The sequence below is a fragment of the Amblyomma maculatum genome, chromosome 6 (assembly GCF_055883805.1).
Source record: "Amblyomma maculatum isolate TAMU_Amacu chromosome 6, ASM5588380v1, whole genome shotgun sequence".
NCBI classification, from domain to species: domain Eukaryota; kingdom Metazoa; phylum Arthropoda; class Arachnida; order Ixodida; family Ixodidae; genus Amblyomma; species Amblyomma maculatum.
In genome coordinates this window covers 111,000,470-111,024,586 of record NC_139349.1, presented here as the reverse complement: position 1 = coordinate 111,024,586, position 24,117 = coordinate 111,000,470, and the positions used below count along the sequence as shown (strand labels likewise).

The 24,117-nt window shown below is 51.7% G+C and overlaps 1 protein-coding gene across 9 annotated transcripts in view; it reads right to left on the bottom strand.

Annotated features, from left to right (window-relative positions):
• Positions 1 to 24,117, bottom strand: part of LOC146186578 (poly(rC)-binding protein 3-like) — a 364,017-nt gene that overhangs the window by 196,358 nt on the left and 143,542 nt on the right. For 7 of the 9 annotated variants that reach the window (XM_084607303.1, XM_084607300.1, XM_084607298.1 and 4 more), the window contains exon 4: positions 22,644 to 22,720. The exons of 1 other annotated variant lie outside the window; for it this stretch is intronic. The gene's annotated coding sequence lies outside the window, so the exon portion shown is untranslated. Of the gene's footprint in view, positions 1 to 22,643; positions 22,721 to 24,117 lie in introns of those variants that run through there. One more of the 9 variants, XM_084607292.1, reaches the window with a different exon arrangement.

The window sequence follows — 24,117 nt, the reverse complement described above, 5'->3', positions numbered from 1 at the left end:
CCGCGCAAAGATGTGCTGAAGCACCATATCCCACAGCGCAATCCGCACTGTGAGGAGAAGCTGTGTTTGAAAAGCTCCCCAATATGAAGGAGGATGAAGTACAAAAAATGTGATTTAACTTCGTATTCGAACAAGATCATTTGCGCTGCCTGGACACCGTATCTACACAAAAAAGCGACAATTACTGGCTCGCGAAGCACAGGTTGTGGCAAATGAGCTCCATGCGTCTTTCGTATAGTGAGAGGAATAATGGAACCGTAAGGACGATTTGTTCCCTACTGCCGTAATTAATAGCCCGGAATCGCAAATACAACCATCCACCGGGGGAAGAAGAAAAAAAAGACGCAAAAGTTGCTCTCTGTGCACTACTAAAAGCTGTACGTGTCGCGATGTGTAACATCTCAGAAAAAAAAAAATGCGTCGAAATTCCCGCGTGTTAGGAGTGTTTAGAGCATACAAGCTTCCTGCCTCAGATGAAACTCCGTGTCTTTTTTTAACACTGCGTCGTTTGACAACACTCTCGAAACTCAAGCAGCTATTGAGCAGTAGAAAAATAAAGAACAAAATTTTCGAAATTATGCGAATGCTATAAATTGTTATCGAAAAATGCATTTGAAACCAAAATCCTAATTCTAAATGAATTTGTTTTTTTTTTGTTTCTTTTTTAAACGCAATAAATATAAGATTCAGAGCAGTTAGCAAAATTAAAAGTACTTCTGGGTACCAAACGTGAATAACTTACACTGCGTTACGATCCCTACACAAGAGCTACATCACAGTCAGGTAAATCTGCAGCAGGATCTTTACACACGAAAGCATAACTGAGAACTCCGCGCAAAGTAGTATTTACGAGAGGTGCGAAAAGGCAAGGAAAAAAAAAAAAAACAATTAATGAGAACGCGAAATTCAGCCAGCTTGTAAAACGTAAAGGTCAGCTCCACACGTGTCTAAAATTGACGCTGCGGTGTCAAGAAGCGCTCCTAATATAAGCTCTCCACCTGAGAACGGGTTTCACACCGCACATCATTGGCCTGAGAGAGAGCCCGAAATTATCGTTGCGTAATCCACGGTGATCGTTGGAATGTACTAATTGCTCATACATAATTCGCGTGAATTTACTGACCATAATTTAGGGCCGTTTGATTTATTTTTGGTTTGCAATACGACAGTGTCATAAAACACAAAAAAAAAAAAGCAGGACAGGTCGCGACGTTCGTAATTTCCTGAAAACAATACATTTATATAAGAAACCAACAACTTTCAAACTTGTTTTTTGACGAATTTTGCGCTAAAAATGTCGGATCTTCACAGTAGCGAGGCTTAAAAATTTCCTGGCTCAACAAAGCGAAAACAGGACATGACAATGTCGCAGATGTCGCGACGTAATGCGGCGGTCATCTGCAGGAAGTCGAAACTATATCTTAGGAACTTAAAATCGCGAAATGGCATAAAATTCATCTGATCTAACGTACCACATACAAGCTCCCTTTCCGAGAGATCTCAAGCACTAAACAAATTTCTAATTACCCAGATGCTTCTTATAAACAGTGTTCTCTACCTACTACAACATTCCACTCGGAATGGTACGCGAAAATATAAACGATAGTTTGATCAATTCACGTACTTGAGCTACGCAGCATCGACTATCGGGAACGCTGTAGTGGAGGACAGCAGGCTCATTTGAATACCGCGGATTTTTTAGAATTTTTTACTTAAGAAAGACTAAAGATCCCCAAGTACCCCAGTCGCCACGCGGCGAATTAGACCACGGCAAAGGAAGCACGACAGGACTAATTCGATGCAAACTTTCAAACCTCCGCCGACCACAGGATTTATCCGGCCCACTCAATCAACGAACCGCTGACGACGCCTATGAAACGACCTCCACTTTCTCAGGCGCAATCTCGCTCTCACACGTGGCAATTGCTGCAGCCTCGGAGGCAGCAGCGGCGGCCGCATTGGCCGCTACAAGCCGCGGGTAAAGCGCTGCACTCGAGAGCGCGCAATGCACCGGCGCGCGCACCTGTCCATTTTAGGCAGCGCTGGGTGAGCGACTAGCCGCGGGTCCCGTTCTTTCTCCGAAGCGCTTTTCCAGCCGCCGCCTCCCGCTCGCTCACCGCGCTCTCTCGGCCAACAATATCCAATCCAAGCCGCCGGGGTCGCTTTCATTCCGATTCCGCCTCCAGTAATCTCCCTTTTTCCGCAGCGCGCGCTTTCACTTCGGCAGTGGAAGAAAAAGAGAAAGGCGGAGGAGGGGAATCAATTTCGAAAAGGTTCTTCCCAACGGACAGAAAGGTGCGTCCCTGCCATTTTCGCACCGTCCTGCTGCTGCTGCTGCTGCTCTGCCGGGAGCGCTTCGCTTTCACCTTTTGCCAGCCAGCAGGCGGGCATCGTCCGCTTCTGCACGATTCTTTCACCGCCCTGTGCCGTCCTCTCCTCCATGCACACTCCCTCTCCGCTGTTCCGGCCTAGCCATCGTCAGCCCGCATCTCTCCTCATCCTCGTTCATCCCGGGCGCCCCATCCCTCTTCACCGAAGGAAGCGCCTAAAAAATACGCTCCCGCGCCGGTGCGGTCGAAGCGGATTATTCCAAGCGTCCGCGCTACAATGGCATTTGCAATCTTCTCTTGACCATTTTCGGCCAAGCGCGCGTAGCGGCTTCAACGTCCGCCCTCGCCTACAAGTCCCGAAAAGGCGCTCGGCGGCGGCCGGTACAGGTCGCCGCGTGCCGCCGAGCTGCGTTATTAGGCCCGTACGTCACTCGGAAGCTCTATTACTCTTCCCTCCCACCGCGCTGTACAATTCGTTTTTTTTTTTTTTTCCTTCGCTCTGGAATAAAATCGTTCATTAGGCGAAGCGCCGAAATTAACGAGTCAGTTTTCTGACGGCACACGAGCGACGACGGCAGCTGGCGCCAATCAGCGTGCAACTCGTCGCCAGCTTACGGCGCCGCTTAATATCGCGCCACAGTCGCTCCAGCGGCGCGGCAAAAGCGCCAGGTTTCACTACGCTCGCTTTTCCTTTCTTTTTTTTTTGTTTTTAGTTCCGATTTTCTCGCGCCCGCTCTCGTGTGGGTCCTCCGGGCGCATAGAGTGCATAACCGCTCCCGCGTTCGGATTAACGCACCGCGCCGCTCGAAGAGGAACCGTGGCCGAGAAGCTGCTCGAATGGCCGGTTTCAAACACGCCGGCAAGAAAGACACGCGCCGAGAGAGGTGTCGTCGGCTGCAAGCTTTCGATTAAACAGACAACGACGGCGACGCATTTTGCGAGGCACGCCCTCCGTCACTCCCGTTCATTTGTGTCTTTTCACGACCTCACCTCCCGCGAAAGCGGGTCATCCCCCCCCCCCCCCTTAAAGAACGCGCGAGAGTGAGAGACGGGACTAATTAAAGCCCCCCCCCCCCCCCCTCCTTCCCCTAACAGCCCCCTCTTTCAGCCCGAAGTGAGGCCTAGTGACGGCACAGCGCGGCGCCCTCCGAGGACCAAGTGCCTCCTTTCAGGACACCCGCCCGCCCGCCCTTGCCTTCGGCTTAACTCACCTACAAGCGCGCATAGAGGAGAAGCCCACCTCACCGCAACTGGCCGGAGCCTCATTGTTTCACGGATTTCGTACGGCCGGGGCATTTCCCGCGCCGCGCAAATGCGCTATCTCCGAGCCTCCCCATCCTCCGCGCACCGCCACACGTTGAAGGGGAACGCGGCCTAGATCACCACACTTCACGCTTTGCCGGAGCCCTCTCTCCTTCTCTAGGCTGCCCTATTGTCCGGCTACCACCGCGGCGCGCACGCAACGGGGCCGAGGAAGAGATGCACGCAGAGAGCGCGCGAATCCCCGCATAACGGAAATCGAACAAAACCTCCCGCCGCACTGTCTTCCTTCCGCATCCCTCTCTCCTTCCCTTCAACAACCCCGCCGTTCTGAAAGGAGGGGAGCAAACTCGCTTATTATTTTCGTTGTCGTCGCGTGCGGACCGAGAACACGCGCCACAACGCTAGCGAGCTCGCCGCAGCCCAGCCAGCGTCGACCGGCGTTACTTCCCTTCTCTCTAAACATCTTCGATCAGTTAACTCGCGCCCTCGCCTTCCCCAAGTTCCCGCTTTTCCAAGGTTTTGTAAAAAGATATATACAAACAAATCTGAGCACAGAGGCAGGACCCGCGGTAATCACCTCGCCCAGCGCGGCGGCGAGAAGCGGTAGCTTACGGGTCAGCAGACAGGCCATCGAAGCGCGCGCACACGCACAAACACGTACGGGCGCAGGTCGCCACCACCAGCCTCGCCACCGGCGCGTCAATAGGATTTTCATCGGTCGCAAACCGCCGTGCGGGTAAGGTGTCAGAACCGGCTCGATTTGCGCGGCCCACACGACGCACACGCTCTTTGGAAAACGCGCGCGGTGCGACACCTTTCCGATGGTAGCGGTTCCCTTTTGCCTCGCTGGCGCTATGGACGCCCAACATTAGCTAACCTGACTTATCATGGTTCCTCTAGTTTCTTTCGCGCTAAGGCATCCGCTGAGGCTTGCAGTGACGCACAGTACCTGGTTTTTGCGACGTTCCTATAGGCTCTCTGTGAGGTCTATCTCCTTTATCTACCTGAGAAAGATCTCTGGGACCATGCATTCTCTCTCTCTCTCTCTCTCTCTCTCTCTCTCTCTCTCTCTCTCTCTCTCTCTCTCGCGCGCGCGCGCGCGCGAATGCTACACCAGTGCGCTCGTTAAGCGACAAACAACTCAGTTTATCCGCGTATAGTTATTCGCTTCGGACGTGACAAACATCGAGGCTGGTCATTAATGCAAGGAACAGACGTCTCCTTGGCGCATCATATCTGCACCTGTAACGATCCTTTAACTACAAATAGTAAAACATGGACAGACGGGCCCTCCTGCACCACTGGTGCATCGCGGGAAACTATCCAAATGGAGAATGTAAACCAGTTTGATAAGAGAATACCCGCGCCACTTAAGTGAAAAAAAAAAAAGGAAAAATTTCAGAAAATGAATACTATGATTGATATCCAGAAGGAAATTATCTCAAGTGTAGAAAGAAAGGGAAATAGGGACAGGCTAGCCAGATGCAATTAAAGGACGCAACAATGCCCCTCAACAGAAGCCCTCAACAGCCCGTTATACGATGATCGGTTCTCTTGACGCCTTGGATAATTCCCTGGCATGACACCCCAGGTGACTGGAAGGCGCCTCAGTGAAATGGGATCAACCACGACGTCACGACAATCAGTCGGCGCCATTGGCTGCAAGGTCTCCTTTCAGCAGCATTTGCCGCTGCGTTTTCGAGTTTCTCAAAATGCTAAACCGGTGCCGGGTACAGGGTAGCCACGAAATTAACGTGCTATAAAAAAAAGCTAAAACACATTTTAAAACAATCAAGCAAGCAGAAATGCCAGCATACAGCACGCGCAACCAGAAATACCAAAGTTCTCTCAAGTGTACCTAGATCGACTGCCAACGAAAGATCTCTCATCGACACGCCGGAGCCGATATAACGAACTGAAGGGCTGCCGGAGTGGCGCGAATCCGAGAACGCAAAACAAACAAACAAACAAACAAACAAAAAACGCTACCGGTGAACGTCGGCACCGTGTATAAATAAGCCCCACGATACCTTGGATAATCTACCACAAAAGCGCGCGGCTGTCTCCCAGCGACGCATTTACGCCTCTGCTACCCGCGAAGGGTTAAAAATACAAACATGCAAACAGCACAGACGAGACAGAGAAATGAAACGAGAATTTATTTCTCCCTCTTTTCTTTTCCCTCTTCATTCATTCCCGTGCGCCTATTCTCCGGCCGGCCCCATCCACGACTTATTCGGCGACGCACAACGAAGAAGCCAGGCCCGTTGGGGCGCGAGCGGCGAAACGCCGCCTGGAAAATATCGCGACCAGCGCACGTCCGGTGCCCATCACGCAAGCGACGGGCCGTCTCTTTCAAAAACAGGTCCCCCCACCCTTCTACCTCCGCCCCCCAGCGCCCACTTATTTCGGGGCGATATGTGGCAGCATCCGCGGCAGCGGGCCCCAGGTCCTTCTCCCCCCCTTCCACACACCCTTATTCCCGCTCGCCGCCTCCCCTCCGGCCGTCCAAAAACTGATTAGAATTCCTGGCCGCGTAGGAATCGAGCGATTCCCCCCTGAGACGTCTGCACATCAGCTCCGCTCAGCTGAGCAAGCCGGGAGGCAGACGCGGTAGTTGGATAGAGGAGGAAGAGGAAGTGGAAACGCGGGGAAAGGAGCCCCCGCCCCCTTCCTCCCGCTTTCACTGGACGGTTAAACTGCAAACGCGGAGGCTCTGGTTTTACGCGAGCGGGCCCCGTCCCTAATTGCGTGCACAAAACCAGCACGTAATACACATCAGCCAGTAGGACGAATCCGTCGTTGCATCCTTACACTCGGCATTTCAATAAAGTCCCTTCCTCGAATAACTCCAGCGCGGCCACGAAGCTTTTTTGGAATCACGCGAGGTTGTCCTGGATGCCAAACACCTTAAATCAATGACGAGATAGACACTTAGTGCTTCACTCGCCTCACCGACTCCCTACAAGACGACGACGTCGTTTTGCACTTCGCTGCACCCAAGTTGAGCGAAGACGAGGTACGCAAAAGCTTTAAGCTCGCTCGGCCGACCGGCTCCGATCTTTCGAACAACGTCGCACAATCTATCTCCCGTCGACAAGGGGTCGCGAGCAGCTTTGCGTGCCTACACGCGTCGAAGACACAGCGCGAGTCCACCTCGAGGCAATCAGCCCACTAGCGGCTGACTGGACTCTGACTCGGTTCAGTACATCGCAAGTTATCTCTCAATGTCGCCAGCCACAAGCGAGTGGACGGAGAATTCAGGTGGCGCGTGTACAATGGGAAATGAGCATAGCGCGTCTTCGCACAAAACTTTCACATGCCCATTAAAGTGCATGCCGTATATAATTGTCGGCGCAGAGCGAACACTGACGTACGTTTCTTAAACGCGGACCCGGCGAATATTACGCATACGCATTTCGAATCCTTTTTCACACGCAACTTACCAGGAACAAATATGGAAAAACAGCATAGCGTAAAAGTTGGGGCCTAGAGAAAGGAGGGGCCGGTGTTACGAGGGAGCGTTTCGTTCCGAGGAAAGAACCAAGAACAACCGTTCCTTGAGCAGCTGGACTGCCACGCTCGAGAAAAACTTCACTTTTCATCCAAATTGCTTTATTCCAGAAGAAAAAAAAAAAGATACAGAAAGAGGCGCACCCCGGCGAAGGCGCAACAAGCTGCTAAATGGTTGCCGAAAGCACCCCCCTTAAGGGGGGACACCCCTCTTAAAACTTTTTTCCTTATTTATGGGTGGATCTGACTGAAACTTGCACCATTAATGTACTTTTGCATGCTGATTTCAAATATCTGATTAGTTTTCTTGTAGATGAAATAGCTTTCAAAATATTACCTAATTCATGTTCTTCATTTGGAGGTGAGTTAATTACTAAACACTTTATGGCATGAGGAGAATAGCCCTGCCAGAGTGATCTAGAAGGATCATAGAGTGCCGCTAGTCATGAATTAACGTGGTAGAAGAATTTGAACCAAAGTTACAATAAGTCAAACTTTTATGAATAAAAGCCCAGGTTGGCACCTAAGATTGATAATTAATTCTGTAAATGTTGCCGCATAATAACTGTACATATTTTTGTCCTACGGCACTGTCGAAGGTTTTCTCTTTCTAACAAGACAAGAATGAGAGCTATAGCACAAATAGACTAAGAGATATCTCTCCTCCAAAATTGCAGCACCCTCAAAATTGCAGTTTTGAGAAAACGAGAAAAAACACTTCACAGCATGTAGGTGTAAATTATGTCAATGATTGATATGTCAACAAGATCAGAAACAGGTGGAAAGTGATCTGAAGCGAAAATTAATGGCCTATGCCAATTTGAGCCAAAGTTACGCAATAGGAAACGCTTGAAAGGAAAATTCCATTTGGGTACCGAAGACAACATAACCTTCTCAGCAAATTTTCTTTTGTCGTCACTGCATTTACCTTGGTTTCATGAGACTCGCAGGATTCCCTTTCTAGAAAAAAATTTTTTAAAGCAATAGCAAGAACAGGACCAGAGATATTGATCTTTAAAAAATGCAACACTACCAAAATTGGGGGATTGTCGGAAGCACTCAAGCCTCACGGCATTTAATCAGGAAGGGCAACCCCAAAGACCTCATGCTATTAAAATGCACCAGGAGCATAGTCGGGGTGCATGCTGTCGCGGTGTTTTCTTTTTTCTGTTTTAGCAACGCCAAGCGAAGCCGCCCGCTTCTTTGCAGAACGTACGCTACGGTGCAAGTCCTTTTCTTCAGCTCTCCTGGACCCAGTTGCTGTCACATTTGTACTGCATTCTTGCAGAATTGCTGCTGCTGTATGCTTGCAGCCGGCATTGAAGCGCAGCACAGCTTCTGCTGTGGCTGCTTCCACAGCAAACAGTGATGAGTGCAGCTCTTTGTGGATCAAGGTCCAGATGACCGAGTGGAAGCTTTCGTTCGAGTTCTGGGTCTTCCCCCGAATGCACCTCTGCAGCAGGCTCTTCTCTGATAAACGACTATAAACAGGCAAAAGAGCATCAGCCACATCTCTTGGCAGACTGTAATTGTGCTTTGGTGCAGGCTCCTCTTTTGCCTTTGCAGCGTTGTGGCGGCACCATGACTTCTCACCGGTAGGACACAAACTGTGTTTGGGGCAGTCATCAGTAGATGTGATGTGATAATATGTCGCCATCACAGCTCGCTGCATGGCATCCACATCACCTACATTTGATCGAAGCGCTCGGCCATAATATATTGCCAGCTTGTCAACTAGATCAGCTGTCAGCCTTCCTCTGCCGCCAAGACTTTGCTTCCCTGCACCCTTGTGTCTCTGCAAGAGGTTGCGCAAAGCTGCTCCCATACGCTTGTGCAAGTGATTTATGCAGTCCCCTTTGACTATTTCAATGTAGCCATAGATTGCAGCATCTTTAAGAGCACTGAACGTGCGACTGTCCCCATCGCATAGCATGGTTGTGTAGCGCATGTTGTGGCGCTGCAGAGATCTTTCAAACAGAATTTTGCCAGCCTCTACTTCCATTTGACCAGCCTTGGAGTTGGTGTTTTTTTGGCACTGGTGGCGTGATTTCCAAAGTTCGTAGCCGTCAGTGTTTGGCTTGGGACCAATTTCGCAGCCCAGACAAAAGTTTGACAACACCACATAATCAAGCACGTAACCAGTGAAGAGTTCCACCACGGCACCGACGCCTATATGTGATGAGTGTCCGCGCGTCATCCATGTGCCGTCGTAGCACACGGCAATGTTCCCTCTATGCCCAAAACACAAGTCATCGTAGACCTTCGCCACTGCCTGCGCGGCTTGTGCCTAGCGGTCGTGGCGGCTCGGGTAGCAGCGGGTTGCAGTGTGTTCTTCAGATGCCGTTGAAACGTCTTGTTGTGCATCCCGCGCCGCGACAACCCCATCGCCGAAAAGATATCGTTCATTGCTGTCTGGCCGTTACCGGTCGACAGCATTGCTCGACTAGCCAGAATATTCAGCTCAAAAGGATTGCACCTTTTCTCGCCGTCAACCCTCCGCGAGTTCCACTCGGCCGCAATCTCACCGCAGTTGTCGCACAGCACGATCAGTTTTACGGCGAGGCCATAGCTCCGGTCGCTGGTAATTAAACGCACGCATCCACGACACGTTTTGCACCGCACGGCGTCCAGAAGGATATTCACAATGCTGAGGTCAATTACCGCATAGGAGGCTGTTCCGTCCGCATCTGACTCTGCGGACGCACCACTTGCATCGGCGAACAGCGCGGTCTTTCGTGCCGTCGCCCGCGTCGATACCAGTCTATCAAGCGTAGCCTGCTCACGGGCACTCACTTGAGTTATGTCACTGTTAGTGACAGGCGCGGTATCAATACGTACACGACTGCAGTCGGCACGAAGAACGGCGCCGTTGTCCAGCGGAATCGGAGAAGCGTCGCCGCCCGCAACGTGGTCACACAATCCCGCAGCACTGGCACTTGCTTCTTGCACAGTATGCAACGAAGTCGCATTCTTAACGCGTTTCTTTGGTTGCTTTCGCCCGAACTTGTGCAAAGAGCGGTACTTCTTCGCGCCTGGCATGACTCTCGCGTTGCACTAGCGTGGTCGGCAGAAAGACAAAATGGCGTCACTGGGAGTCCGCATTTCAGGGCTAGCTTGCCGGAACCAACCAAACGACGCCATTTTGATCACGTGCCTTAACCGGCCAATAGTAGCGCGCGCTGCATGCTATCTTTTTGTTTGTTTTTTATGGGGAAGGCGGAGTGCACAGGGTTGCTTTCCGAAAGAAAAAATAAGCCGAAAGCGCGCGCTTTCGAACGAGACCAAAATCGCCGCGGTGGAGCGCGTAGTTCTCATGCGCCGGGCGATCGAAATTGGGTGTCGTTTGTCCACAATTTAAAGGGCAGTGGGTGTGGTACTGCATTTTTTAATCGCTATAACTTCATAAATACGCGGGGTATAAGGATGAAAATTTGCGTGCAGATGCGGAATGGTGCGAGGAATACGAAAATGAAAAAATTGAAAATCCGATTTTCAGGCCGATTTTCGGTGCCAAAGAGCCGTGTCCCCCCTTAAATCAACAAGACTACTCGGGCGTCTCTCGCACCGTCATAAGTGCACAGCCGGCGTCAGATGAAAAATAAACAAGACAAAGTAATCAACATTTATCAGAGACGATGGGGGGAAGCAGTGTTATATGCCTTGGAGAAGGGTTTTAAAGTAACTGAGTAGGGCAGCGGGATTATTACTGCTCGCGTGAGAACAACGGGGCTAAATCGCAGAACCATAGTCTGGTCTGTGGGGTGCAACGTCCCAAAGCGACTAAGGACGCCGTAGTGGAGCTCGCGCGCGTGTGTGTGTGTGTGTGTGTGTGTGTGTGTGTGTGTGTGTGTGTGTGTGTGTGTGTGTGTGTGTGTGTGTGTGTGTGTGTGTGTGTGTGTGTGTGTGTGTGTGTGTGTGTGTGTGTGTGTGTGTGTGTGTGTGTGTGCGTGCGTGCGTGCGTGCGTGTGTGTGTATGTGTGTGTGTGTGTGTGTGTGTGTGTGCGTGTGTGTGTGTGTGTGTGTGTGTGAATCACCGAGAGTTTAAAAACAAAACGGTGGATTTATTTCGACGTTTCGACCGGGGCCCGGTATATTTCAAGAATTCTTGATATATATATATATATATATATATATATATATATATATATATATATATATATATATATATATATATATATATAGAGAGAGAGAGAGAGAGAGAGAGAGAGAGAGAGAGACAGCACGGGCATTGCAACTCCGCGGTAGCTGATCGAAAGCAGACCTCACCCCCTGTTCCAAAAACGCCAGTTTCAAAGCCCAGTGTATCGGCACAGTGGTTGGCGCACCAAGGATTCTAGAACGCCTACCGAGTACTCATACCAGCTAAGAGGCAGCCCCGCACCACCCAACGCCAGATCTACTCGTCATCTACCTCTCCGCCATGGTTAATATTTTTATTTTAAGTTTCATCTCCCACTCTCTCTCTCTTACCAGAACTTCGGGCACAGAATCGACGCCATTTTTAATGCCGCATTTTAGCGCCGAACGCTAGACAATTCACTGTACGCACGACAAGAAACCAACAAGCGCATGTTCAGCCTGTCCCGGCACTCACTATTCCACCGAGGAAGGAAGTTTCTTCTGCAAGTGGTTTACACCTGCACGCTCCGAAACAACCGTCGACAAGCATCTGAGGGATGCGTCGCGCGAAGAGGACGTCAGAAGGAAGGCCAATAGGCCGGACTGTCTTGGAGATCATCGTTGCGAATGGCCCACGAATGAAGACCATACACAGCGCCTGCGGAAGCAACGACCCCCAAAGCCAGGGCGCAGTGTGTGTACCGACTTACACGAGAAAGCGGTGCTCCCGCCCCAGTACCAACCCCTCTACCCCACTTCTTCGACGCCCCCCCCCCCCCCACCCCCTCTCTCCTTAATATGAATAATGACCTCAGCGAAATCGATAACCAGCCCAGCCGGCCACGAGGAGTCTGTCTCGGGCATCCGAGAAAGCCGGAGGCTCCCGACGCGCTCCACGGCGCCGTTAAATTAAACGGCCACCCTCCTTCTCTCGGCCCACCCTCGCCGCCGCCCCCGTTACCGCCTTAATTCAGCGCGCACTCGGTTTAAGGGGACGCGATCAGTCGCCGCGCGGCGGCGGCAGGGACTTAAGAACGTGATCCCTGCCGCGGGTGACCGGACTCGAGGAGTCATAACTAAGCCACGCTCGTCGAGCGCCCAGAAATAAAAACTATGAAAAGCACTGCTCGGAAGCGAATCACGCGGGTCGTGCGTGTCAACTCAAGAAGTCGTACTGTGCACTAAGACAGGCGCGACCCACTAACAACGACTGCGGGAACTTTGCGGCGTTCCCCGTGTCGTGATTCCTTGCAATTTGAAATAAGTATTTCATGCATGAAATCAGAAAACGCCGTAAGAGGTCACGAAATAATTTCAACATCAAAATACTAACTAGGCAGTTATCACACACACACACACACACACACACACACACACACACACACACACACACACACACACACACACACACACACACACACACACACACACACACACACACACACACACACACACACACACACACACACACACACACACACACACACACACACACACACACACAATTCTTGCAGCGCGGAGCTCGCTCAGTAGATTTTATATGCGCCGCCTCGCTGAATTTATTATTATTATTATTATTATTATTATTATTATTATTATTATTATTATTATTATTATTATTATTATTATTATTATTATTTATTGTCGACTCTCGTTGCTCCGAATCCAGATTATCATTAAGAGGCCCGGCAAAGAAAATGGTGCCACAAAACCTCACACGCTAGTGCAAACAGGCTCACCAAAGCCGTCCTGGCGATGCTTGGTGCCGTACAAGGATGATACAATGTCCAGCGCGAAGGCAGAAGAAACTACGACGCAAAATCGCAGTCGCGTTGAGAAACGCGCGCCGTCACAATACCGGCCAAGAAAACAAAACCTGGAACATCCCGACCTCCACGCAAGACGGCGGAGCGGAGCGACGAAGCGCCGCTTTCTTCGCCGCCCCACTTTTCCCTCTCGGGCGCCTTTCGAGAGAACAAAAGCCTCAACTGTGGCCGCAGATGAGAGCGTGGCGCAAACTCCCGTGGACCTAGGGCCTTTGGCGCGAGTGCCCCGCTGTGGCTCCCCTCACCTTCTTCTCTTCCTTCGAGGCGGCAAACTTCCACTCTCGGCCGCGGAGGCAAGCAGAAGCGGCGCCCGACGATGCGAGCGCGATAATTCCGGGAGGATTAAAAGGAAACGCGAATCCGTCCCCTTAATCCAGCCACTTCTCTCCGGAGCACCTCCAGCCAAGCGCGCCCTCCGGAAAAGAAAAGGCGAGAACAGCAGAGGGGAAAGCGAAAGGAGAAACGCAAGAACAAGCCGGCCGAGGAAGCGCGCATCGCCGTCCGTTCGTCCGGTCGCCCAGCAAGCGAGGTGACCTTACCGGCAAGGGGACCTGCTCGCGCCTCCAGCCAGCCAACCGAGCGTGGAGGCGCCGAAGAGCGAGGGCAGCCGAGAACGACAGGGCTCTCCCCGTTCTCTATATAAAGAAAGAGAATTTTTTTTGTTCGTCCTAACGTATACCTTTTCTCTCTCTCTTCTCTCTGCGTCTTGCAGCACATCTCTCCTAACAACCAACGAGGTCTTGGGCCCGCGCGATACGGTGATGGAGCGATTGAGCAGCAAAAACAATTGCCTTCTTGCTGCTTTTCCGCGGCTGATCGCGGGCCTCCCCCACTCGGCTCCGCCTGCCTGCTCGTGCGCGCCCCGGAGAAGCCTCGTGGATTATAGTTTCGAGCAGCGCCGCGCCCCGAGAGGCCTTATTGTTCTTGACGTGCGTGAGCCACCCCTCGACCCGGGGGAAAAGTTTTAGCGGTTCCCGACTAAACTAATTAACGAAGCACCTGGGCGAGCTCCCGCGGTGTGCCGGATCACGCTTCGGAGGCCCACTATACACTGGAAGGGGGGATGAAGATGATATAAGAGGGTTACAAAAACAAAAGAGGAATACCGGAATGCCAGGTTAAGTAGGAAGTGAAAAGGTTAGTTCAGACTCTATAACAAGAGGAGGAAAGTTAGGCGCCCGAGTTAAACTGCGACTACTGGCTAACGTGTAGAGGGGGATTACACGACGGAAGATCCTGCAGAAGAAAGAAGCCAGCTGTAATAATAAAAATTAATACCAAAGTGAGGAAGGAAGCCGACTGAGCCGTAACGGGATCGCAAAAGCTGCGTCGGGTGGAACCTACCAACGAGAAGGAATTTAGTTTACCCCTGCGACAAGAGAACAATAGTATTTAGCGCTGTCATCATCGACGGCGCGCAGTTTAAAATGTCATCGCTTCTGGAGGATGTCGCGTCATCTGTCGAGCGCCGTCGAATTATGAAAAACAAAAAAAAATGCATTTTCCAAACCATCGCTGAACCATGGCAAGTAAAGAGAAAAACTCTCGCTGAGATGAGTTCTCCCTTAACAAGACACTGCCGCGTCGGATGCAGCCCCCGGCAAACAGCAAGGTCGACGACGCAGAAACTGCCACGGTTGTCTTCGCATGGCAGAACTCTCGCCACCCGTCTCGAAGAGCGCGTGTGTAGTGCGTCCAGCACAGGTTCAGAAACTGACGCTACACCAGACGTTCTCTGAGCAGCTAGCGAAAACACGGCGCCGAATGCATTTCGAAGACAAGTAAAACTACGAAAGGAGAGAAAAAAAAAGAAGAAGAAGAAGAAGAAGAAGGTCGCCAAGAGGGGGCAGGCAACAGAAGCCGCATCTCTGTCTTCTCTGACACATACACGCACGCACATCCACGCGAACGCCGACACCGTGCGCACACAACTTTGCGCCTGGCCCGGGCATCATCAAACAGACCAGCTTAACAGAAAGAAAGCTAACAGATGTAGCCGACGCCGGCAACGTGTGGGAGGCGCGAATCGCAACAACGGACGGATATGGAGAGGGAGAACGAGGAAATAGGGTGAGAGGGAGTCAAGAAAAAGGGAGCGAAAGGGAGAACATGGAAGCAAAAAAAAAAAATAATACTAATACGGCAATCCGCATTCGAAGAGCCAAGAAGAGAAAGCATCCGACACCAGCAGGAAACATCAGTGAGTGTGCTGCTGCGCGGCTGAGCAGAGAGGGAGAACGCGGCGGACGGCTTTTTCTCCCTCCTTTTCTCTGTGCGTCAACAGCAATCTCGAGAGCAGAGATCACCTTTTGATACGGCAGCCGGGCACCTTCCCAGCTCGCGTAGTTTCTTGCGTTGGCTCTTTTTCCCATTTCTTTGCCTCCATCTTGTTGTCTCTTACCGCCTTCATTTCGGGCAGTACCAGATTTGCGCAAACACGGCCCGATCCTCGAGCAGCGGCGAAGGCAACGCGAACGCACGCACAGGCTGGCCGGCCGGGCTTAATCATAGCTGGAGCGCTGCAGTGTGCGCTGGAGGAAGTCATCCGCGGCAAGAGTGCAGGAGCAGCCGCCGACTCGCAGGGATAGCGGCGGCAGGAGCAGCAACAACAGCGCGCAGCGAACAGTACCGGCAGCACAACAGCACCAGCCAGAATGAACGCGGCGGCGTCCGGGTTTCTTCAGCCACACAATTCCAGCGGCGCTCACGGCTGACATGACCCGCTCTCCGCACGCGCGCTGACACTCCCGCCGCGTCCCAATGCCCGCGCCGCAAGATTACGCGCCACTGTACCGAACACACAAGGTGGGCCCGCCGTCCGTGGACCCACCCTTCCCGCCCTTCTCCTGCAAGACGCAACCACTCCACGCGAGCAAACAGCGTGCATTCCAAGACGGCTGCACGCGACTTCTCGGCGGAAGAGAAACAATAAACCTGCCGCCGCGGCCGTCCAAGCAAACGGGTGTCAGGTGAAAGTGTAAGGCCAGGAATGGAGAGACCAGGGGATCCGTCCCCGCGCGTTTCCATCCCAACGCACAAGAAGAAAACAAGGAACGCGTTCACCTGTCCGAAAACACCTCTATTCTCCTCTCTTCCCCCCCCCCCCCCCCCCCCTCCCTTAGCGCGGATACGAAGCCGGCGACCCTTTTTTCTGGACGTCGCTGGTCGCGAGATAGCGCGCGGATCTCTCGCTCCTTCTCTTCGAATCCGTCGCCTTTTATCGCGCTACAGCCTCGCACCAGGCCGCCGAGGCATTGGCTGGCCAGCAGCGGTCCACATACGCACAGACGCTCCGTGTTTGGGCCGAGCAACAACCACTAAAGTCGTTCGCCAGATTACGGCCCGGGCCCGCGCCGTCCAGCAACAACGAGCAGAGTAGGTGAGAGCGGCAGGCGCGAAAGCTGGCATGCCGGGGCGTGGGGACGGCGAGAGAACGCAAAGCCGTAAGCGCGTCCCCTCCCCCCCTTCCCCTCCCTTCTTTCGCCCAACGCCGACGACTAACTACGCAAACAGATACAAGTGCGCGAGCTCGAGAGACGCGGGCCAGATATAGAGAAACGAAACAGCTCGCTGTTTCTCATCACACGATTGCTTTGTGCGCGGCCGCCTGTTTATACCTCCTTCAAGCCCGCGGAAGCGATACAAAAAAAAAAAAAAAAATACAGGCCCGGTCCGATCCCTCTGGCTCCCTTAGTGTTGCATCCTCCTCACTCTTCCACCGGCGAGGATATGCTCCCGTTCCTTTATCTCCCTTTTTCCTCTCACCCTAGATGAAGTAGAGGAGGAGAGAAGTTGAATACATCAGCGGCAGTAAATCCGGTCCTTTCGAGCGTATCTTCGGCCTCTTCTTTTTCTCCTCTCAGGTGCATTCGCACGGCGAAGAGTCCGCGCGATGCTGAGCCGAGCGAAATAACAGCCGCAAAAGAGCAAAGGAGAAAGTGGAATAGGGGAAGAAGCTGCGGCGGCAAGAAGAAAAGGGAGAAGCGGCTCGGACATAAAGAGTGGCCGGTCCCTCGCCGAGCGATCAGGACGCCGGCAAGCCAGCCCCCGGGCAGTGCGCGCGAGCCGTACTGCCCCCCTTCTCAGACAGCTTGGCAGGTATCTACATACCTTTATATATAAATCATGAGAACCACAATCCCCGCGGCGGCGGCTGTCCATCGGAGGAGGCTGCGCGCGTGTGTCTGCTCTTCGCGAGCCGCTGTCCCCCCTTTCATTTTCGCGCAGAGACGGCAGCGGAAAAGAATGAAAAAGCAGGTGCCTACAAGGTCCCTCCCTCTCCCTCTCCCTTTCTCTCTCATTTCCTCTCCTGCGTTACACTGTACAGAGCTTTATTCTGTGCGATTTTATTTCACCCATGTCTCTGAATGCTCCTCAACATCTCCGTTTCTTTATTCCTCCACTCTCCTCTGTAAATGTTTTCTTATTTTCCTTTTTCCGCCAAAGAATGCGACTGACAGAGGGCTCCTCCCGTTTCTGAAGTGAACAAAAACGGAGCTTTCCGCGGCCATCAACTGTGCCGGCTGCTGGCGACTCGTCGCGCGGCAAGCAGCGCCCTGCAATCCGCGATGCACACGATCTCCCAAGGAAACGGCGGCCGGCGCAATGCCAGCAAGCATCCACCCGACAGCGACGCGTGATTTACGGCCCCAACAAGCCGCGCGCAAGCTTTTCTTTCCACACCAATGCAGACACACGCACATACAAACGCACGTGGCGCATATATTGGAGCGTAAGAAGCGTTCGCCGGTGCGGTAAGGACTTCGGCTGCCGCGTGGCGCGCAAAGGAAATGAAAAGCCATTAATCGGCATTCCCGTTCCGGCGCTATAGCGTACTCGGTCGGCCCGGTTCGTGCTCTGGTCGCGCATTGAAGTGGTTGAGCGCGCGTGCCAGTATGTATATTTCGTAAACAGTGAAGAGGAAGGAGGGGGAGGGGGGGGGGGGTTACAGAAGGTGCAGCAGCGGCCCAAAACGGAAAGCTCCGCCCGTGGACGGCGATAAATTAGCGAGCAACGCAAACGACTGAAGGAGATAACGCAAGCAAGATCCCGATACGGCGAAAAAACGAAAATCGAACTGTACCGACGGTCCGAGCCAAATTTTTCTTCCGACTACGATCTAGCAAAAAAAAAAAATAAAAAAAATGAATGAATGAATGAATGAATGAATGAAATATGCAATAGTATATGTTAGCTTATGACAGCCCAGGCTTGTGATCATTGGAACGGGCGCAAATGAAGCTTCCTCCAGGGAGTGCATTTTCCAAAACCGTCAGATGAGAAACCGCCAACAACAGATTGCGCTATTTTCTTTCCGCTTTCACTCCTGCTTTTTCTTTCTCGCTTGCCGTATATTTTTTCTTTTTCGGTCCAACGAGAAAAACATATCGTTCCAGCTCCTTTTCTTTCTTCTTTTTTTTTTATCCTGGCAACTGCCAATATCAACCATACTCCTTCCCCTCTGAAAAGCAATGTCAAATAAAAGTGGGGAATGGGGGGAGGGGGGGGGGGCATAATTCACCCATTTGTATTCCCTGGCACGTGCCTAATAATGTCAGCTCGCACAGCGACGCCCGTCAGCACCCCCGAGCACCACGAATGAACTATATAGCGTAGAAGCGGGCGAGCATGTGCGTTCCGCGCACCTAATTTTTTACTAGAAGCGGAAGGCGCTTTTACGCGTCTCCTCTCTGCGCGTCAGAACAATGCAATGGGCCCCAAGACGCGCCACAGCGAAGGGTTTTCAAACTACCTTCGTCCCCCTGGGATTCCACGGGCAACACAGCCTCGGTACACGGGTCGCCGGGATCGAACCCGCGAGCTATTCGTGATCAACTCCCTAAAAGCCATATCCACTGAGTGAGCGCGGCGGAGGATAAAGGGAAAATGAGAGAAAATAAAAAACATGGTTTGGTTTTGTTTGGTTTGACGTCCCAAAGCGACTCAAGCTATGAGAGACGTCGTAGTGGAGGACTCCGAAAATTTCGACCCCCTGGGGTTCTTTAACGTGCACTGACATCGCACAGCACACGGACGCCTTGCTTTTTGCCTCCTTCGAAAAGCGGCCGCCGAGGCCGGGATTCGATCCCGCCTCCTTGGGAACAGTAGTCGAGCGCCGTAACCACTGCGCCACTCCGGTGGGGGTAAAATAAAAAAGTGAGAAGGGTTCAACGCTGCTGAACCGACTATGGAGCGAAAGCATCAGCTGCAAGTGACCGAGCGTTGTTCTTCGTCTTCTTCGCGGCTGTTGAAGGTCATTCGTGACTGCGGCCACGGACTACGCGACGGGCCGAAACCTGGCGTAGTATTGCTCTCGCAATAAAATGCAGGGCCCGATACTACAGCGTTAACGGCTTCCATCCGCGGCTCCCCTTTGCATCTGGCGCTTGACTAATCATAGATCTCTCAATTTGGGCCTCTACTATTTCACAAATATTCTCTAGTATGCAATTCTAAGCTACGATAGTAAATGTGAAATACAAGTCGACAAATATACAGAGCCCCGCTTAGTCAAGCCATACGAACATGCCCGCATATCCAATCAATCAATCAATCAATCAATCAATCAATCAATCAATTCTCTTCTAGCATGGAACGCAAGGGGTCCTGGGAGGTTCGAGTCCCCATCACACTGCAATTTGAATTAGGAAGCCCGTGTTGGCAGCTGCTGCCAAATCAGCTATGTGGTCTTGTGACGTCGAACAACCCTACGATCAATCGGTGCTCTGATATGCCAGAAACCTACCAGAGTAAACCGTGGTCGTGATTTTACGCTCACAACGCCACCGACGACGACGAATTTTCTGGAGGACGGAGCCTTTAACGCTATCTCGTTGTGATGTAAATGGCAAAGAATCGTCAACCCATATACTTCCGGAAACCTCCCGCACACGCCATTAACTGCACAAACATGACGGGATCTCGGACTTGGTCTACACGACACGAAAAAATTTGAGGGTCTCTTAGATGTCTCTTAGACATCTAAGAGACCCTTAGGAAAATTATAGGATAGGATGTCTCTTAGACATCTAAGAGACATCCTATCCTATAATTTTCCTCCCATCGTTAGCTTCTTGTCGGCATCCATTTCAGTGCTACATATGATTATAATTGGTTTACAGACGTTCTCCGGCAAGTGTGAGTTTGGACGATGCACCATCGCTCCTGTCGCGTGGCGTTCCTTGGCGCGCGTTCAAGAGCGGCATTGCAAATGGCGCGTCCCGCCTCGTCCAATCAGAACGCCGCAAAAACAGAACACACTTTGTCCACAACAGCATGAGCGATTTCGCCTTACTAACAAAACGAGGTAAGGAAGTCGGCTCTCCGCCCCGACGCTGGAACGCATGGATCGGGCGCAGCGCTGCCCAAATGCATGGTTGTTACTAAACAGCGTCTGCTGAACTTTTCTTTTGTTTAGTAATCGCCACTGACCATCGTACTTCTGTCCACTTCCACGCTTGTTTTAGCGAAAAGGAAAACAAAAACGTTCCCGCTCTTATCCTATGCCTAAGCGGGGCTGGGATTTTTATATTCTTTTCTTTTTATCTGCACAAAAAAAGTTGTGCTACCTTACGCTTAAACGCGGGAAACGCTAATAGCCCCAATGTGGTGGAAAGGTCAAGGAAAGGAGGGTGATGGCATAATACACACAAAAAAATTGCCGAGTCAAAGAAAATGGAAAAATGAATATAAGCCTGGTGAAATTAGAGAATCGACGAGATTTTTTTTTTTTACTAGGCGACGCCAGTGTTTTGATGGACTCCATTGCTAGAAGATGACGCTGGCAACGCACTATCGATCGTTCATCAGACTACCCATACCCCTGAGTCCTACTGCAATCAGTTTATTTATTGAGGAGATTATTACGACGGCCCAGCTACTATGCTTTGCGACAGATCTCTTTCCGAATGGACGCTTGTTGTTCCTGCTGCAGTTCAAAACATCCTATCTTTCCTACCATGTGAGAGGGTGGACATACACACAAAGCCCCGAAAACCATGCTAATAATATTGCAAAAATAAACAAAACTACATTCCCGAACACAGATTGCGTGCTCAAAACGAAAATAACCCGGAGCGCAAGAAGAAAAAAAAAACACAGAGAGGGACGCAGCACGAATATGGCCGTCAGAGGTCAAGTCCGATCGGCGAGAACATAACGGAGGGGTGCCGAAAAGACTCGCCATACCGCAGCCGACGCAGAGCCGCAATCAATCGCGTCCAGGACTATAACTAGAGAGTACCACTACTTTCCCCCCGCTTTTCCTCCCTTCGCTGCAGTCCACTAACTTTCTCATCTTCCATCTTTCCCCCCCCCCCCCCCCCCTAACACCAAGGATGCCGTCGGCGCGTGGGCACGGCTAGAAGTTGCTCGCAAGACGCCCTAGTTTCACCGTCCTTCCTCCGCTCCCATTTACTCTCATCCACTGACAACAACGCCGCGGCCGTGACCTCCGACCAAAGACGTTATATCTGGAAAGCTGCGTTCCCCATTCCGCGCTCAGTACTGCACCCCCCCCCCCTCCATTTGCATTCCCGCAGCCCTCCCTGCCCTTGTAACGGTTTGCGCCTTCGGACCATGTCCTAAAACTCGTTCCTCTTTGACGAGGTATCGTGGTACGCGGCCGGTTCGGGACTCACAGGCGCATCACTATCGCCCCGCCCCATCTTCACGTCTTTTACTACGCGACTCTTCGTCTCCGATGCCGTTTTTACGAGCACTTCTCCCTTTTCTCACCTTCAACTCATCTCGAAGTGCAAGTACGCGTGCTACACAGTAGTCACAAGGTCACATGGCGCGCTCAAGTTAACCCTGGTCTTGATTCAACGTCATCATGAATGCACCCCATGTGAAAGCTGTAGGCGCTAGTGAAAAACTACAAACACGCCAAAATTTTAATGGGCTCGACGAACTACAGGACCGGAACAGTCCCCTATAATTCAAATACACATAGAGGGCAAATTTCAAATATCATACTTCCATAAGGAGCACGCAAGGATTGAATAGAAAAAAAATTCCAACCTTCCCTCGATAAATATTTATGCAAAACCTCTCTAGTATTCGTACATCCACGTGTACGTGAATTTCTTTTAAACAATCCTCTCACAATGGGTAGTTTTTTAGAGGTGTAGTCAAGTAAAACTTTACTGGGCTAGTTGGTGCACTCACAGCGCTAACAATTATAGACACAACTAGACACACGGGACAGGCGCTGACTCCAACTTCTTTTTCGAAAGGACACCAAATTGAAAATTCTTCAAAAAACAAATGCTCCCTCCCACACCGTCGGCAACATATGTATGCCAGTTTAGCCCTTCCCTATCTAAACAAAATTCAGAAGACGACATTCTCCTCTTTCTGCTTGGCGGCGACGGTGTTCTACGCAGTCACGTTGCCTTGAATCGCTAGCGGCGTCGGCGGCATCAGTCAGTCGCTGCTAGCGCTGCCTCCGAGAACACGGCGCAAGTTTCAAACAACTTACTGCCCTCCGTTGAACCAGAACACGCCTCAGTTATACGAGAAGGTCGCCATTATAAGCTCAAGCGGCAACGAGCAGAAATATAAATTAAGGAAATGGAAAGGTTGAACAGACCTTTTGGTGAGAGGCGCCCAAGCGCTGCTGTAGCTGCCGTATGTGCCCGGCCTGTAGTTTGGCGCCAGGTAGAACGCCTGAAAGGAGAGAAGCCCAGCAGTGCATGTTGTTATATATGGCCAGAGCGTAAAACACTTTAATTGCCGAAAAACTCAGGCGCTCATTTCTGGCCTGCCGAGCGGCCATTCTGGGAACAGCCCATCATACTTCCTCCCCTTACGCCGGAGCACACAACACTAGTGTACCGATACTTGAAACGTTTGTGGTGCCGGGGGTTTCGGCAGCCGGATATGTGAAGAATGGCATCATCGCAAAAAAAGGGAACGTTTTACGGCAGACAATGGCGTTCCGTAACGAGGATTAGTGCTCACCGAGAGAGGCATCAAAACGAGTTGGAATAAGCATCGGTAACAATGGCGGCCAGTGAGATAAACTAAGTCCTCAAAGCGGTTAATGCGTCCGTATAATCTCCGAGAACCATTATCGCCTCAGAGCCGAAATATATTGCTCGACCCATTCGGACGGTTTGTCCGTTATAGTAGGTTCCGCGCGGAAATTAACCCGCGAAATAACGGTCTATTCGCTGTTTCCATAGCCTCGCCTCTGAGCGCGATGCAGAGCAGAGGAAGGAATCGCTGACTTGAATTGCTTTTGTTTCAACTACGAAACGAAGCTTAAGAAATGCACTCCACACACAATATCAGTCAAGCCGAGAGGTCCCCACGTATTCACGATACCTGGGAGGCTGGCTACGCCAAGCGTCACGGCCAGCCTATTGTTACACAATACGAAAGCGCGGATACAAATGCGGCGGCGATATCCCCCTTCGCTTTCCGCCGAGTTCCCCAAAAGACCGGCGCTAAAGGCGGTGAGTCGAAGCCGAAACAAAGGGGCGGGGGAGAAGGGGACAGTGCGGCCAAAAGAGGCTTACCGCGCCCGTATTATCTAAAGCAATCTCGCCGCGCCAGTCGAGAGAGGCGCAAACGAAATGGGGAGCGCAGAGCCGAAGGATTTCCAAACTGAAGCGCCAAGAATGGGCCTCCCCACTAATTAGAACGGCCAGGTGGCGGTTTCGAAACCGAAAGGGCTCATCGCGCGTCCCCAAAGGCGTCGCGAGCCCCAAAAAGGACTCCGTGACACCCTGCCTGCCGACACATGCACTGAGAGAGCTGTGGTTCTCAGCGGAGTTCCCTGTACCGTGCTAGCTTGTGCCTTATATACCGACACGAAGAAGGGAAGGTGATGACGACAGTGGCGATGGAAACAGCAGTGGTAGTAGTAAGCTGCACGCAAGCCAATGACAGACGCCGTAGTAGAGGACTCCGAGATGCACCCAGAGCATCGCACTCCGTATATGAGAGAGGATGAGATTTCATCCCAGAATTACGGGCTCATCAACGGAACGCCAGAGCCACTGTAGCACCACAGCTCGTGCGGAAACAGGGGTCCGCAGCGCCAGTGGGAAAATTTAGGG